The sequence below is a fragment of the Oncorhynchus nerka genome, linkage group LG22 (assembly GCF_034236695.1).
Source record: "Oncorhynchus nerka isolate Pitt River linkage group LG22, Oner_Uvic_2.0, whole genome shotgun sequence".
Taxonomy (NCBI): Eukaryota; Metazoa; Chordata; class Actinopteri; order Salmoniformes; family Salmonidae; genus Oncorhynchus; species Oncorhynchus nerka.
The window spans coordinates 82605621-82624384 of NC_088417.1; the positions used below are offsets into that span (position 1 = coordinate 82605621).

At 45.9% G+C, this 18764-nt stretch overlaps 2 protein-coding genes across 3 annotated transcripts in view; both read right to left on the reverse strand.

The window, feature by feature from the left end:
- The window catches only part of LOC115119317 (netrin receptor UNC5C-like), a 327268-nt gene that overhangs the window by 301345 nt on the left and 7159 nt on the right, over nucleotides 1-18764 (reverse strand). The gene's annotated exons all lie outside the window — the stretch shown is intronic.
- Nucleotides 1-18764, reverse strand: part of LOC135563860 (mucin-21-like) — a gene marked incomplete at its 3' end in the record, with an annotated part of 34313 nt that overhangs the window by 13586 nt on the left and 1963 nt on the right. The window lies entirely within an intron of this gene.

Below are 18764 nucleotides of genomic sequence, written 5' to 3' on the forward strand. Positions count from 1 at the left end.
CACAACAATATGGCCAAGGGTTTGTAATCTTATCACCAAAGTGAGTTGACTGAAATTTAAAGGCGGGGACCATTATTGTCGTTTGGCAGTTTATTTAATTAAAATGTCTGCCTCTCTCCCCTGGGAACACCCCTATACAAAGGTGCCACATTTGGGCCATGTTTCTAGGGTAAGAGCTTTTCTAAAAGAAACCATGCCTGCTACCCCTGACACTACACTTGCCCTCCCGTCACCATCCCCTCTTCTCAAATAGAAAGGAAGAAAAACGAGTGAGTGATCCAAAGAGAAAGAGAGAATAAAAAAGGAAGAGTTTGGTTAGACATGACTGGCAGTGAAGAGGGGACGTGGTGACGCTGATAGAGGTTAGACAGCTAGGCTACATCCCCTCTGTGTGAGACATCCATTACACTGTTGTCCTACCCCTGGTTCACCAGAGACCCACACGGTGTCTGTTTGTCTGTCAGGACTGTCCCAGACTGTCCATTCCAATCACACCGTCAGCAGCTTCAAGTCCTGTTGACTTTACAGGGCTGACCATTGACGCTCCCTGGACTTGACATGCACCATGGAAATTCCTGAAACCCTACACTGCATTCTGTCAAGTTCTTATTAAAACAAACTACAGGAGCAGAACCCAAATGGAAGCTTCAATGTAAATATTCAAGCTCGTGTTTTCTCATGCCCTCGTCTCTCATATTCAATCAATGGAGGAATCAAACTGCCAACAAGAAAAATGGCCCCCTAAAACTAAAAGCCGGTTTCCACAGGATGGAAACACAATAAGGCTCAGTTTTCCATACCCAACCATTCCCCAAAAGGACGAAGGGGAACAAACACATGCATATGATTCTGAGGAAATAAAAACCAACTCAAACCTTACTACAGATTCAGTTTTTTTCAACATTGTTGTGCTTTTTTTGTATACTTCATGTTCTTACTGGTCCTGTGTGGCTCACTTGGTAGTGCATGGCACTTGCAACTCCAGTGTTGTGGGTTCAATTCCCATGGGGGATGAGCACAGGAAATACAGTTTTTACAGCGGGTTGGTCAAAACAAGCATTGTGATTGGTTGAGACACATTCTAAGCCCTAATTTAAAAAATGGTTTAGCAGCACGGGTATGCCTATGATGCAAAAATTGGCATTTCGTTTTCTGTTCCATCTGAGAAACCCCTGCGCAAATCCACTGTCCCATCAGCCCAGCCAGCCAGTCAATTCATTAACTTGATCTCCACCGGAAGAGGCATCTACATGATTTCCTCTTGCTTCTAGCCTAACATTTGGTTTGCAATAATGGGGGTTTGTAGAAACATTGCTGTCTGTCTCTCAACATTTGCAATGTAGTTTCAAAATTGAAATTCGATCTCCACTGTCCACTTGAGAATTAACGTGTCAGGACGAGACAGACATCTTTTCTCAGCCAGTCGAAATCATGAATCAGCATTTTTATGGATATATACAAAGGAATGTCAATCAAAAAAACAGGTCAGATGACATGAAGTGCAGCTAGTTTGCTGTCTTACCAGCTTCAGCTTGAAGTGATTGCGTTAGCTGTGTAGTTAGCTAGCTCATCTGAACAACAGTGTCTTGACGAGAGAGCACATTTTCTATGCCAGGCGAAATTGCGCCTCATTAGCTCATTGCTATGGATGTATCCAAAACAGCTTAAACAAACTCAAATGCTGCTACTTTGCTGTTTTCCTAGCTGCACTGTTAACCGTAGTTGGCTAGCTAGCAAACAAGGGGATAAGAAAGTTGCCCGCCAGCATTTAGAATGAACGACTGAGTCGCGTCCATAGATACAGAACAAAAAGATTTAATGACTGGGTCGCGTCTCTGGCAACCTACCCAATAGAATTATCGGCCAGCCGGCTTGGCTAGCAACCATAGATGTGTCGGGACAAGGCCTATATTTTTGTTGAGCGATGAAATAGTAGCCTTTGAATACATTTATCAAAATAAAGTTTTTATTTAATTGGTAACTCATTGTAGAAAAGCAATTGTACCCTTGAGGTTGTGCAAAATGACTGTAAACAGTTGTTTAGCACGCCCTCTCATGTACAATTGCTTTAATGAAAATGTATGCACTTACTACGGTAAATTGCTCTGGATAAGAGCATCTGCTAAATTACTAAAATGTTACAAAATATATTTTCATGAACAAAGCAGCCCAGAATAGTTGTGGATAACGTGTCTGTATCCTACTGGAGTTACGATGCGTCTGCCTGTTCAAATGGCCTCTTAAAGCCACACAGCTTAGAAGAAGCGGCTGTGCTATCTGTCTCCTTCCTCTCCTCCTCTTTCTAGTCTTCCTCTTTGGCCTGTCTCTGTGCTTTTGTTGGCGGAGGCCGTGCTCACTAGAGCCTAGCTGCACAATAAAGCATCTCACAGTGATAAAACACAGAAAATGTATCCGGCGGAAAGCTGGTAAGTTTTGCTGTAAAAACATAATGATTTAGTAATGTGTTCTTTTGCAAATGAGAGGAGTAAGGGAATGTGTACGCTGGCATTTATGCTGGAGGCTACCGGAGGAAACACCTCCGAAGACGCGTGACTTACACTGCACTGATTGACCCGTTCACATGGCAACCGTTGCCGTGGTGTGTGGCTCCCCCTCCATCTCTCTGTGATGCGGTGAGTACCCCCCCCCCAACTAATACCTGCCAGCTCGGCTTACCCTGTGTCAGCCTAAAAACCTGGGAACCCCTACTCTTTGTGTGTCACCAGTGAATTATCGGTTTCCGGTGCACATGTTACAACATAGCTACAGCAACCCATTATGGTGTATTGGTTTCCACTGGCGTGCTGGTCCTCCAACATATGTGTTACTGTATGGGGTCATGTTTTATAGGGGTCTGGACTTACAGGAATAAGCCCGTCATCTCATTTCATATCAATCATTTATTCCGTACACCAAACTTCTTCCTCTATAACAAGCCTCCTTATTATAAAATTCAATAGGGATGGATCGCTGGAGGCTTGTGAAAAATAACTGATCCAAATCTACACTAAAACAAAATGAACATTGTTTGGAAGCCATTCAAAAGTTTGATTTCTGTACGTTCCCTGCCTTGAAGCATTCCATAAAACCACAGCACAGCAAACCATCAGAAATGTCATCCTCAGACAGTCGAGACTCCATTCACAGTCCTCTTAGCCTTCGACATTCAAAACAGCCATTTGTGGTAGGTTCCGTTCCAGTATGATCATCACAACAACATTCATTATTCACCCTCTTCCTGCTCTCTATTTGATCAACCACTTCTGGACTGTTTATCCCATTCTACTCCCTAACTTAACCATTTCCATACTTTTCCACAGAGGATGAAACCAAATATGTGCTGCATATCTGTTTATCTGGGCCCTCTGTGTGCTGCCTCCCTGATGACCTACCATTTGAAGAAGGTCATAAAATATTGCACCAAAAATGTAATACATCCAATGCCCCCCCCCAGGGCTAGGGAGTAAAATAAGACTCTATGAGTCCCTTTAATTTGACAGACAACTTCAGATTTGATCAGTATTCTACACTTTGGTTCCTGACTGCATTTCTGAAGAGAAATACAGCATAGACAGCCTTTATTTAGAGAGCAGACAAACTGTAACTTCATGACAATGAGGTTCACAACAAGGATAAGGGGAGTCGTAGAGTAACCCTTCGCCATGGGGTTTCTGACTGGGCCCCTTTTAAATTAGCCCAGTGTAACTCTGCCTACCAGCTAGCTGCTTCAGCCACTGGGGACTGATCACAGAGACACACCAACACACAAACACATGCTGTACAAACACAGAAAAGTGCTGACACCCGAGAGCCACCTTGAGCTGAGAAATAATGGTGGGATTACAGTAACAAGCACCAAAGTGGAGAAAAGAGGTCAGAGTTTGGGGACGGGGTCCATCACACACACGTAGACAAGATACATTAAAAACACATTAAAGGGAAAAAGAAAGCGACACTGGGCAGAATATGCAGAGTAGCGGTTATTTACGTGGCTAGACCACTAATGACGAATTCTGAGAGCATTAGAGCATTATAAAACATCAAAACAAAAATAACAATTGATCATAATTCAAATATAATTATAAATGATTTCAATAACATTTATTTCTTAAGTGTTTAAGCGTCTTGACACACACAGTCGTCACTTTCTCTCTAAGTCAATAACCTGAGAGGGAGGAGAATCGATCCCGCACTCACCCACTGCACTGCAAACCAATGGCCTTGGCTTTAATTTAGCACCTCATTGAACAGACAGAGTAAGAAACAACAACATCACACATTGACATTTTGACAAACATTGAATGGGGCCCTGGTCATAATGGCCTGTTCTGTTTAAAGTATGTTTTGCAGCTCTGTAGATAACAGATAGAAGGAAAACGAGTGGAATTATGAGAAAGATTGATTTCCTGTGGATGAATGGCCTGGTATTTGTCATAGATTTATCTAGAGCAGACTATCCTTCCAGGGTCAGTTATTATCACACACACACACACACACACACACACACACACACACACACACTGTGTAAAACATATGCAGAAGTTCAGACAGTATTTAAAAAGGTCAGGGTTAAAAAGTGTGTGCGTGAGGGGGGAGGATCCCAGGGAAAACTGGTAAATGTTTAGCAGGACAGGTCTAAATCAACAGGTGGGAGTATAATCTCTGCTTCTGCAGTGGTTAATGTTGTCCAGAACCAGTCTCAGGGATTTAGGGGTGAGACACAGAGCTGTTATCTCCTTAGATAACCCAGAGACACCCCTACAACACACACCACCCCAAAATCCATCTACTCCTTCCTGGTAAGGATGGCCAAATATATAGGCCTAATGTAGCAGTGTTCTACCCACACTCCCCATTACTGCAACCCCTGCCTCATTTCCCGTTCCAGTTTAGACCATTAATTAGTGTAAGGGGACAAGAAGTAACCTTGCTCTTCTTGCATCCCTAGTCTGCCTCTATTGAGCTCTAATGTAGCAGAAACCACAAATTCTTGTGAGATCTTGTGGGGGATAGGGGAGGAGGAGAGGGAGGTAGGGAGGATAGAGGAGGAGAGGGAGGGACGGATGTAGGATAGGGGAGGAGGAGAGGGAGTGAGGGAGGAGAGGGAGGGAGGATAGAGGAGAGGGAGTGGAAGGGAGGGATGGAGGATAGAGGAGGAGGAGAGGGAGGATAGGGGAGGAGGAGAGGGGGAGGGAGGATAGGGGAGGAGGAGGGGAGGGAGGGATGGAGGATAGGGAGGGAGGATAGGGGAGGAGGAGGGGAGGGAGGGATGGGGGATAGGGGAGGAGGGAGAGGGAGGGATAGAGGATAGGGGAGGAGGAGAGGGAGGGAGGGATGGGGGATAGGGAAGGAGAAGGGGAGAAAGGATAGGGGAGGGAGGAGGAGAGGGAGGGAGGGATGGAGGATAGGGGAGTAGGAGAGGGAAGGATGGAGGATAGGGGAGGAGGAGAGGGAGGATAGGGGAGGAGGAGGAGGGAGGGATGGAGGATAGGGGAGGAGGAGAGGGAGGGAGGGATGGAGGATAGGGGAGGAGGAGAGGGAGGGAGGGATGGAGGATAGGGGAGGAGGAGAGGGAGGGAGGGGGATGGAGGATAGGGGAGGAGGAGGGGAGGGGGATGGAGGATAGGGGGAGGAGGAGAGGGAGGGAGGGATGGAGGATAGGGGAGGAGGAGAGGGAGGGAGGGATGGAGGATAGGGGAGGAGGAGAGGGAGGGAGGATAGGGGGAGGAGGAGGGGAGGGAGGGATGGAGGATAGGGGAGGAGGAGGGGGGGAGGGATGGAGGATAGGGGAGGAGGAGAGGGAGGATAGGGGAGGAGGAGAGGGGGAGGGAGGATAGGGGAGGAGGAGGGGAGGAGGAGGGGAGGGAGGGATGGAGGATAGGGAGGGAGGATAGGGGAGGAGGAGGGGAGGGAGGGATGGGGGATAGGGGAGGAGGGAGAGGGAGGGATGGAGGATAGGGGAGGAGGAGAGGGAGGGAGGGATGGGGGATAGGGAAGGAGAAGGGGAGAAAGGATAGGGAGGGAGGAGGAGAGGGAGGGAGGGATGGAGGATAGGGGAGTAGGAGAGGGAAGGATGGAGGATAGGGGAGGAGGAGAGGGAGGATAGGGGAGGAGGAGGGGAGGGAGGGATTGAGGATAGGGGAGGAGGAGAGGGAGGGAGGGAGGGATGGAGGATAGGGGGAGGAGGAGAGGGAGGGAGGGATGGAGGATAGGGGAGGAGGAGAGGGAGGGATGGAGGATAGGGGAGGAGGAGGGGGGGGGGATGGAGGATAGGGGAGGAGGAGAGGGAGGGAGGGATGGAGGATAGGGGAGGAGGAGAGGGAGGGAGGGATGGAGGATAGGGGAGGAGGAGAGGGAGGGAGGATAGGGGAGGAGGAGGGAGGGAGGGATGGAGGATAGGGGAGGAGGAGGGGGAGGGAGGGATGGAGGATAGGGGAGGAGGAGAGGGAGGGAGGATAGGGGAGGAGGAGGGGAGGGAGGGATGGAGGATAGGGGAGGAGGAGGGGGAGGGAGGGATGGAGGATAGGGGAGGAGGAGAGGGAGGGAGGGATGGAGGATAGGGGAGGAGGAGAGGGAGGCAGGATAGGGGAGGAGGAGGGGAAGGTCGGTCCCTCATTTAAAGTAGGTCCCCCATAAAAAAAGAGAATCACAAACATTTATCTGTGCTGGCCTTTCATTGGGTGCTTTAAGAGCCCAGGAATAACAGAGGGAGATGCTGACATACAGTACATACACCAAAGCACTACCAAGACTCATGCCTGTGTCTCCACGGACAACTCAGGAGATAACGTGTTAATGCTTAACAAAATACCAGGCAGTAAGATATATTAGTTATATGATGGATTAATGCTGTTTCTATTCTTCGAGGGGTTTTAACATTTGATTGAGTTGTGTTCCTCTAACAGTGTTCCACAGGGAAAGCAGCAAGCTTTAGCTCGCTGCACAAGAAGACATGGCAGTGCCCGGATTAATTAAAGGTTTAGCTTTGCCAATCAGTAGACAGCATAGATAGGAGCTCTCTAAGGAGGCAGGATTTCCATAGTGGTGGTGTACAGTATAGTACAGTACAGTAGGATGCAGACGATGCCTGCTGTGCTCCATTCTGTGTGGTGGTGGAGGTGTTGGATTAGTTAACACACCCATCAGCTCAGATCAGCCACCTCCTGCTGCTGCTGCTGTGAGCCACCCAGGTCTTTCTCATTTGCGCTGCATGACTTAGGACGACTTTATAATGACTTTAGCTCCAAAGAAAGATGGAGCTGTAGTTTTCTTGAAAGTAAAAAACCCTCCTCTCTCTTATAATGGGACACAAATCCATTTGTACTCACTGTAGGCCTAGATTCTGTATTCTGTGCAGTTTGGGGTCTGAGGTGCATAGCATGTATGGCATGGCACATAGTGGTGGTTTCTATTTCCCCATCTCCTGTAGCTCTGTGCCATGTCCCAATCTGTACAGTACTATAGCCTACAGATGCATTATCTTAATTTGACCCTGCTTCTCACAGCAGGAAATTAATCAATTATTTAAAAAGGACATTTTATGTAGGGGTTGATACATTTTTGTTAGGGCAAATCAAGTCTGACATTTTAAAGTGGAAATTACTAACTTTAGAAGCCTTTTCAAACTTTGCAGTTCCTGCCATGCAGGAAAATGATTTGCGACAACAGAGTGATCAGATTAAGATACTGAATCTGTACTGTAGTGTACCTGCTGGGGCAAGGCAGCACGGGGAGTCTGCAGGGAACGCCATTAAAGGACAGCAGGGAAATAACAGCCATACGACTGACTGGGCTGTTTGGTGATCATCAGCACTTTGGGATTTTTTGTAGTGTCTGCTGTATTCGTGTAACATCCGTGTGCCAGCAGCATTCCAATTCAGTCCCAAATCCCCCCCACTCTGCTTATTCTGTGTCCTAATCCTCTTAAAATAGGTAAACTAACATGCATAGCTACAGCATAGCTACAGGAGAGGACATCACTGTGATTTTCTAGTGTCTACTTACTGTGTGTGTCAGGTAGTAGGCCGAAGCAGTATTTCACCAGGTGAGGTATACAGTGGCTCAGGAACTGTTCCATAGTGTGTGTTGGAGTGTGAGACGAGTGTATGAGTTGACTCTATTGCATACAGTGGCTTGAGAAAGTATTCACCCCCTTGGCATGTTTCCTATTTTGTTGCCTTACAACCTGGAATTAAAATGTATTTTGGGGGAATTTGTATATTTGATTTACACAACATGCCTACCACTGAGTGTGGAGTGTTGCTTTAGCAGTATGCCTAGGGTCATTGTTCTGCTGGAAGGTGAACCTCTGTCCCAGTCTCAAATCTCTGGAAGACTGAAACAGGTTTCCCTCAAGAATTTCCCTGTATTTAGCGCTATCCATCATTCCTTCAATTCTTACCAATTTCCCAGTCCCTGCCGATGAAAAACATCCCCACAGCATGATGCTGCCACCACCATGCTTCACTGTGGGGATCGTGTTCTCGGGGTGATGAGAGGTGTTGGGTTTGCGATAGACATAGCGTTTTCCTTGATGGCCAAAAAGCTACATTTTTGTCTCATCTGACCAGAGTACCTTCTTCCATATGTTTGGGGAGTCTCCCACATGCCTTTTGGCGATCACCAAACGTGTTTGCATGTTTTTTTCTTTAAGCAATGGCTTTTTTTCTGGTCACTCTTCCGTAAAGCCCAGCTCTGTGGAGTGTTTGGCTTAAAGTGGTCCTGTGGACAGATACTCCACTCGCCGCTGTGGAGTTTTGCAGCTCCTTCAGGGTTATCTTTGGTCTCTTAGTTGCCTCTCTGATTAATGCCCTTCTTAGCTGGTCCGTAAGTTTTAGTGGGCGGCCCTCTCTTGGCAGGTTTGTTATGGTGCCATATTCTTTCCATTTTTTAATAATGGATTTAATGGTGCTCCGTGGGATGTACAAGGTTTAGGATATTTTTATAACCCAACCCTGATCTGTACTCCACAACTTTGTCTCTGACCTGTTTGGAGAGCTCCTTGGTCTTCATGGTGCCGCTTGCTTGGTGGTGCCCCTTGCTTTGTGGTGTTGCAGACTCTGGGGGCTTTCAGAACAGGTGTATATATACTGAGACACTCATGTGATTGCACACAGGTGGACTTTATTTAACTAATTATGTGACTTCTGAAGGTAATTGGTTGCACTAGATCTTATTTGGGGGCTTCACAGCAAAGAGGGCGAACACATGCACTTACCATGTTTCCATTTTTTACATTTTTTAATTTTTTAATTTCACTTCACCAATTTGGACTATTTTGTGTATGTCCGTTACGTGAAATCCAAATAAGAATCCATTTAAGTTACAGGTTGTAAATGCAAAAAAATGGGAAAAAAGCCAAGGGGAATGAATACTGTAGTACGAAGTCACTGTCAGTCAACTCATAAACAACAATGTGCCATACGTTAATGCCAAAACAGCTACAAACCGAAACAAAGACAAACAGTGATGCCGTCCATCCCATAACATATCATGTCAGCCATGTGTTTGCTTTAGCTAACTCCTCTTTTGTGTTTGTTGCAATGCTAACCATGCAGCCTATGACATATGACAAAAGGCTTGGCAAAAGCACATATATATTTACATGGCTAGTCACCTAACAAAAAAACATGCAATTCTGTAGCAACAAGCAACATTGAAAGCACACCGAAGATTCCATAAATCCAGTCTTTTACTTGCCCTTATAAGGTGATTTCCCCTGGCTGCTTTCCTGCTAAGGGCATGGAAAGATGGAAAAGCAACAGGACATTTGTGGTTGCACCCCAGTGGAGCCCATAGGGAGAAGAAAGACAAATTAAAGGGCAGAGGATAGAGTGTGTACTTGTACTCACTCATGATGTGTCCTGTCAGTCCCTCTCCTTATAATGGCATGAGAAGGGCCACTTAATTGGAAATTACTTTTCCCTGCCTCTCTCTTTCTCTCCTTCTCCCTGTCTCTCCCATTCCCTCTCTCCCTCTTGTCCTCCATTTCTCTCACCTCTGATCATAATTGGCCTCTCCATGAGGAGTGGGGGCCATAGTACTCCCCTGAACCCACTCTCCTCTCCTCTCTTCTCCTCTCCTCTCCTTGTCTGGGATCCTTCAGTGTAATTACTGGGGTGTTAGCTGATTCACCCTCTGAATGTGAAATTACTGTGAATGTTACAAGCCACCAGCCACCTTAAATTGGGAGAGCCATTACCTGGCATTCACTTCAAAACAGAGGTGAGAACACAGGTAACCATCACCATCATCATCGTAATCATCATCCCTTATCCAAGCTGGTAGGTTGATTGAGAACAGGGGCTCTTTTTCAATGACCACTTTCAGTGACTTAATGCAGTCAAAAGTCAAAATGGAACACAGTACTCTGGAGATAGTAGTCAGACAGAATGATCGCTCACTGAGCTCTCTAATGCATTCTGTGTCACTCCAAACCCTGAGCACTCATGAAAACAAAGCCGCACACACACACACACACACACACACACACATTACACACAACACTTCAGCTGTGTATGTGATGTGAATGGGAGAGGCTTTCGCTCTCTGGGTGGTATTGAAGAGGAGTATCCGTTGTGCTGAAACAGAGGTCAGCCGTTCTGGCACAGGCCTGCTTGTCAAGTGCTGCTACTTGTGCTGGGCCCTGCTAATGCACTGCTAATAGAAGTGAATGTTGTACTGTGACGCTCTCCTGCAGTTTAGAGTGTCACTCTGCAGGGTGATTAATGACATTCTCCTTTCCTCTTCACTCTCTGTCAACCTCTCATCTTCTCTCTCTCCCTCTCAACTTCTACATCCTACTCTCTCTCCTCTTTGACTCTCACCCTCTCCAATCTTCCTCTCCCACCTTTCCTCTCTCCTCTCTACTGTATCTCCTCTCCCCTCCCTCCACCCCCCCAACCCTCCCTCTCTCCTCTCTACTGTATCTCTGCTCCCTCCCTCCCTCCCCCTCCCTCCCTCCCTCCCTCCTCTCTACTGTATCTCTGCTCCCCTCCCTCCCTCCCGCCTTCCCTCCCTCCCTCCAGCCTTCCCTCCCTCCCTCCCTCCCTCCCTCCCTCCCTCCCTCCCTCCCTCCCTCCCTCCCTCCCTCCCTCTCCTCTCTACTGTATCCCCCCCAACCCTCCCCTCTCTCCTCTCTACTGTATCTCTGCTCCCCTCCATCCCTCCCCTCTCTCCTCTCTACTGTATCTCTGCTCCCTCCCTCCCTCCCTCCCTCCCTCCCTCCCTCCCTCCCTCCCTCCCTCCCTCCTCTCTACTGTATCTCTGCTCCCTCCCTCCCTCCTTCCCTCCCTCCCTCCCGCCTTCCTCCCTCCCTCCAGCCTTCCCTCCCTCCCTCCCTCCTTCCCTCCCTCCCTCCCCCTCCCTCCCTCCCTCCCTCCCTCCCTCCCTCCCTCCCTCCCTCCCTCCCTCCCTCTCCTCTCTACTGTATCCCCCCCAACCCTCCCCTCTCCCCTCTCTATTGTATCTCTGCTCCCCTCCATCCCTCCCCTCTCTCCTCTCTACTGTATCTCTGCTCCCCTCCCTCCCTCCCTCCCTCCCTCCCTCCCCTCTCTATTGTATCTCTGCTCCCCTCCATCCCTCCCCTCTCTCCTCTCTACTGTATCTCTGCTCCCCTCCCTCCCTCCCGCCTTCCCTCCCTCCCTCCATCCTTCCCTCCCTCCTTCCCTCCCTCCCTCCCTCCCTGCCTCCCTCCCTCCCTCCCTCTCCTCTCTACTGTATCCCCCCCAACCCTCCCCTCTCCCTCTCTATTGTATCTCTGCTCCCCTCCATCCCTCCCCTCTCCTCTCTACTGTATCTCTGCTCCCCTCCCTCCCCCTCCCTCCCTCCCTCCCTCCCTCCCTCCCTCCCTCCCTCCCCTCTCTACTGTATCTCTGCTCCCCTCCATCCCTCCCTCTCTCCTCTCTACTGTATCTCTGCTCCCCTCCCTCCCTCCCTCCCCCTCCCTCCCTCCCTCCCTCCCTCCCCTCTCTATTGTATCTCTGCTCCCCTCCATCCCTCCCCTCCTCCTCTCTACTGTATCTCTGCTCCCTCCCTCCCTCCCTCCCTCCCTCCTCTCTACTGTATCTCTGCTCCCCTCCCTCCCTCCCTCCCTCCTTCCTCCCTCCCTCCCTCCCTCCCTCCTTCCCTCCCTCCCTCCCTCCCTCCCTCCCTCTCCTCTCTACTGTATCTCCTCTCCCCTCCCTCCCTCCATCCCCCCCAACCCTCCCCTCTCTCCTCTCTACTGTATCTCTGCTCCCCTCCATCCCTCCCCCAACCCTCCCCTCCCCTCATCCCTCCCTCCCTCCCTCCTTCCCTCCCACCTTCCCTCCCTCCCTCTACTGTATCTCTGCTCCCCTCCCTCCCCCTCCCTCCCCTCTCTCCTCTCTACTGTATCTCTGCTCCCCCCCTTCCTCCCTCCCTCCCTCCCTCCTTCCCTGCCTCCTTCCCTCCCTCCCTCCCTCCTCCCCTCTTCTTTCTTTTGTATCTCGGTGAATAAGACAGACGACACACAGGATGTTGGGAGTCGTTACTGTGCCCATGATACAGTATCTAGCCGCATCTGCACAGCTGGAGATATCCGGATTCAACAGCACTGCTGCACACACATCCAGTGAAGTAACAGTCGTGTACCTTTTCCCACCAATAAAAATAGAAAGTGACGTCAGGTGTGGGGACACAAACACAGCAGTCTCTTTTCACAGTAATTATCACACTGAACCACACACTGTCTGGGGTAGAGCCAACAAACAGCATGTTCCTCTGACATCATCAGCCTGAGGAAAAGGCTCCGGGTGGCCATTTGTGATGACATACACAGTGTTGGGTTTTGCCCTTTGCCATCACCTATGTGTGAGTGCTTATGTTACTGAGTCTCATTTTCCCTCAATTAAATATGGGCTTTAAAGTATAAACTGTGTCATCTTGTCACATTCTGGGCATTGCCAAAAGGTCTTAGCGCTATGTAATTCACAAGCATTGCTCCACACACAATGTGCTCATTGTGCATACAGGCATCGTTTGTGAAATGACCGCAATGGCTGTAACCTTAGCAGCACCTCTGGGACCAGAGTTGCCAGGCAATGGGGGGAAACGGTTAGAGTAAAAATAATGATAGCAATAACATTCTCACTAACCTCTATTTTTTTACACACTTTCTGATCAATCTTGACATACGAGGGTGAGAGTGTGTGTGCCTCTGCATGTGTGGTTAGGCCTCCACACTAAGTTTCCCTTCACTTAAAAAATGACAAACTCTGTCTGGTAGTTTGAACAATATAGATTCCAGTAGCTTTTCTCTCCAATAAACAAAGCTCAGAAGACACACACTAAAAACTAGGGGGAAAGAGGGAGAGAGGGAGAGAGAGTGAGATACTCCATGGGTTGTGTTTAGTTAGATTGGGTTGATTTGATTAGGATCCCCATTAGCCGATGCCAATGGCAACTTTATAATACGGCTCTGTATAATACTGTAAGTTTCCTTGAATTTGTTCGGGACCTGGGAACTGTGAAATGACCTCTGGTGGTATAGTGGATTAAGTGCGTGTGTCATTTAGGCTTGGACGATATCCAGATTTCCATACTATCATACCATTCTTTTGCCATCCTGAGATTTACGCTATTGCCGGCATACCATACAGGGGTGCTAAAAATGAGCGAAAAAAAGCTCATTGAGCATCGATTACCAGAATGCTAAGAGAATTAGCACAAGTAATAGCTAAATCACATAGACGCTGTTAGCTAAATGCTAATTAGTGAAAAACGAGCATAATTTAATTGCAAAGACAGGCTAAAGCATAGCTAGTAGCTACCGAATGTCATGTTCGGTAAGTGTGGACATTTACAAGCGAAAGTGAAGGAGAGAAATTGTGCAACTGAAAAAATGTATGCATGCTTTTCTGAAGGAAGAGAAGCATGTGTACATGAAGCATAAGGGGAAAGTACGAAGAAAGGAAAAGACGCTAGTAGAGAAAACATGGCAGCTCATCCAGAGCTCTTGGACATCTCAAACACGGCAGAAAGACATTCTAAGACATCTGATGGCAAACATTTAGTAGTGAATTGCATACAGTGTAACTTTGTCACCTCATGCGCGTTGCGCAATAGAGACTCGCCGATAGATATAGAATGCAATGGACTCACCACCTCCAGCTTTCTCCTGTTGTGCTATTTACAAACAAACAGGTGACTGGCTCAACTTTTCAACAGAATCGGCAGACTGAATACACCCCTGATCACAGGCAAAAGCAGTTCACTATCATAGCAGTTAAATCGTTGTATAATTCCTTCTCGCATCTACGAACTGTCCTCCTCTCACCCTTTCTCTTCGATTGTGGACTTCAGTGCACAACACATCAGCTGGCTGTGACTAGGCGAAATAACCTTTCCAAGCCAAACCTTCATATCATGAATGCTAACCGCTACACACAGCCTACACCGTTGTCACTATATTAGCTAACATCAAGTCAACATAGCTACTAGAACTACTAAAACCGCTATAATCATGCAGTACAGTGTATAGTTAGCAAGCAGTTTAGTAGTTACACCGCCGGGCCCCGATGGCAATAAATTAATAAAACCAAAAGCTTACCTTGACTTGGAAGAGTTCCAGTGTTGGATAGCCATAGCCAGCTAGGTGACATAGCATCCCTCTCTGTTTGAGCCGGGTGTTTGAGTATGCTAAACTTGCTAGCTGGCTGCATTTTCTAGCTAAGTAAGTGAAAGTTAAAAAGAAAATGAAATATAGCTACAGTTTACATACGAATATAGTCGGAAGTTTACATACACCTTAGCCAAATACATTTAAACTCAGTTTTTCACAATTCCTGACATTTAATCAGAGTAAAAATTCCCTGATTTATGTCAGTTAGGATCACCACTTTATTTTAAGAATGTGAAATGTCAGAATAAAAGTAGAGAAATAATTTATTTCAGCTTTTATTTATTTCACACATCACATTCCCAGTGGGTCAGAAGAATACATACACTCAATTAGTATTTGGTAGCATTGCCTTTAAATTGTTTAACTAGGGGTCAAACGTTTCGGGTTGCCTTAAGCATAATTCCCACAATAAGTTGGGTGAATTTTGGCCCGTTCCTCCTGACAGAGCGGGTGTAACTGAGTCAGGTTTGTAGGCCTCTTTGCTCGCACTCGCTTTTTCAGTTCTGCCCCAAAAAAATTCTATAGGAGGTCAGGGCTTTGCGATGGCCAATCCAATATCTTGACTTTGTTGTCCTTAAGCCATTTTGCCTCAACTTAGAAAGTATGCTTGGGGTCATTGTCCATTTGGAAGAGCCATTTGCGACCAAGCTTTAACTTCCTGACTGATGATATTTCCACTTAATTTTCCTCCCTCATGACGCCATCTATTTTGGAAGTGCACCAGTCCCTCCTGCAGCAAAGCACCCCCACAACATGATGCTGCCAACCCCGTGTTTCACGGTTAGGATGGTGTTCTTCTGCTTGCAAGCCTCTCCATTTTTCCTCCAAAACATAACGATGGTCATTATGGCCAAACAGTTCTATTTTTGTTTCATCAGACCAGAGGACATTTCTCCAAAAAGTACGATCTTTGTCCCCATGTGCAGTTGAAAACCGTAGTCTGGCTTTTTTAGGGTGGTTTTGGAGCAGTGGCTTCTTCCTTGCTTAGCGGCCTTTCAGGTTATGTCAATACAGACTCGTTTTACTGTGGATATAGATACTTTTGTACCTGTTTCCTCTAGCATCTTCACAAGGTCCTTTGCTGTTCTGGGATTGATTTGCACCTTTCGCATCAAAGTACTTTAATCTCTAGGAGACAGAACACGTCTCCCTCCTGAGCGGTATGATGGCTGTGTGGTCCCATGATGTTTATACTTGCGTACTATTGTTTGTACAGATGAACGTGGTATCTTCAGGCGTTTGGAAATTGCTCCCAAGGATGAACCAGACTTGTGGAGGACTACAATTTGTTTTCTGAGGTCTTCGCTGATTTCTTTTGATTTTCCCATGATGTCCAGCAAAGAGGCACTGAGTTTGAAGGTAGGCCTTGAAATACATCCACAGGTACACCTCCAATTGACTCAAATTATATCAATTAGCCTATCAGAAGCTTCTAAAGCCATGACATCATTTTCTGGAATTTTCCAAGTTGTTTAAAGGCACAATCAACTTAGTGTATGTAATCTTCTGACCCACTGGAATTGTGATACAGTAAATTATAAGTGAAATAATCTGTCTGTAAACAATTGTTGGATAAATGACTTGTGTCATGCACAAAGTAGATGTCCTAACCGACTTGCCAAAACTATAGTTTGTTAATTAACAAGAAATTGGTGGAGTCGTTGAAAAACAAGTTTTAATGACTCCAACCTAAATGTATGCAAACTTCCGACTTCAACTGTATCTCTCTCTCTCTCTTCTCTCTCATTTTCGAATAAATTAATTTGTTCAAAACTGTTCAACTATTGTTTTTATCTCTCTTTTAGTCAACTACTCGCCATATTTTATGCACTGCAGTGCTAACTAGCTGTAGCTTATGCTTTCAGTACTAGATTAATTCTCTTGTCCTTTAATCGGGTGGACAACATGTCAGTTCATGGTGCAAGAGCTCTTATAGTTTGGAGAACATCCTCCAGAAGGAGTCATAATTACTGTGTAAGTCTATGGAAGGGGGTGAGAACCACGAGCCTCCTAGGTTTTGTATTGAAGTCAATGTACCCAGAGGAGGATGGAAATTAGCTGTCCTCCGGCTACACCATGGTGCTACTCTACAGAGTTCTGTTGATTCCACTGTAGACCTTAATTGCAAACAATGTTATTTGTTGACGTGAATATATTTAGTATAGTTTTATCTAAAATTGATCACCAAATACAATGCTCATAGTTTTAGAGATGTTCAGGACCAGTTTATTACTTGCCATCCCATTCTATACCTGACTGCAACTCTTTGTTTAATGTTGCAGTGATTTCGCTAGCTGTGGTTGCTGATGCGTATAGGGTCAAATCATCACCATACATCGACACACAGGCTTCGTTTAATGCCAGTGGCAGGTGATTGGTAAAAATAGAAAAAGAGTAGCGGGCCAAAAGTTCTGCCCTGTGGTATACCACACTTTAAATGTTTAACATTAGATAAACTTACATTAAGGAAAACCCTCTGTGTTATATTAGATAGATAGCTCTGAAACCACAATAAGGCAGAGGTTGAAAGGCCATAACACATACGGTTTTTCAACAACGGGTTATTATTTATTTGAACCAATAGACTGATAGGAGCAGTATGTATGTTGAGTGGCCTTCTCTATTAGCATCCGGCAAGTCTGTTGTTAATTTGTTTACAGACAAATAGCATTGTATTGGGTCAAACATATAATTTACAACAGTTTGCTAAGAGCTGGCAGCAGGCTGTTAGCAACACTTTCCTCTAGGCTCAGATTAAATATATGACAGATAGGAGTGGCTATAGAGTCAGCTACCATCCTCAGTAGCTTTCCATCTAAGTTGTCAATGCCAGGATGTTTGTCATTATTGATCAATAACAATATTTTTTCCACCTCTCCCACACTCTCTTGAAAAAATTCTAATTTACAATGCTTTTCTTTCATTATTTTTTTTATTTTTATGCATGACTACGATGGCTCACTGTTGTTGGCATTTCCTGCCCTTAGTTTGCCCACTTTGCCAATGAAGTAATCATTAAAATAGTTGGCAACATCAAATGGTCTTGTGATGGATAAGCCATCTGATTCGATGAAAGATGAGAGTTGAATTTGTCTTTCTGACCATAATTTAATTGAAAGTACTCCAAAGTGTTTTTTTTGTCATTCTTTATAAATCTTGGCTTCATAACAAAGTTTCATCTTCTTTTGGTTGAGTTTAGTCGCATAATTTCAACATTTTCAGTAAGTCAGCCAGTCAGACGTGCAGCCAGATTTATTAGCCATTCCTTTTGCCCCATCTCTTTCAACCATACAGTTTTTACATTCCTCATCAATCAATGGAGCCTTAAACGTCCTAACAGTCAGTTTCTTTACTGGTGCATGTTTATCAATAATTGGAAGAAGCAACTTCATAAAATAATCAAAAGCAGCGTCTGGATGCTCCTTATTAAAACCTTTTGTGACTAGGGGGCAGTATTTTCATTTTTGGAAAAAATAATGTACCCAAAGTAAATGGCATATTTTGTTAGGACAAGATGCTAGAATATGCATATAATTGACAGCTTAGGATAGAAAACACTCTAAAGTTTCCAAAACTGTAAAAATATTGTCTGTGAGTATAACAGAACTGATATTGCAGGCGAAAGCCTGAGAAAAATCCAATCCGGAAGTGCCTCGTGTTTTGAAAGCTCTGCGTTCCAATGCGTCCCTATTGAGCAGTGAATGGGCTATCAACCAGATTACTTTTTCTACGTATTCCCCAAGGTGTCTACAGCATTCTGACATAGTTTTACGCATTTATGTTGAAGAATACCCGTAAGTGGCTACATTGTGTAAGTGGTCACCTGATGGCTCTCAGAGTGACTCTCGCGTAAAATACAGAGGTAGCCATTATTCCAATCGGTCCTACTGAAAAACCAATTGTCCTGGTGGATATATTATCGAATAGATATTTGAAAAACACCTTGAAGATTGATTATAAACAACATTTTCCATGTTTCTGTCGATATTACGGAGCTAATTTAGATGATTTTTCGGTGTTTTCGTGACCGTAATTTCCTGTCGATTTCTCAGCCAAACGTGAAGAACAAACGGAGCTATTTCGCCTACAAAAATAATATTTTGGGAAAAAATGAACATTGGCT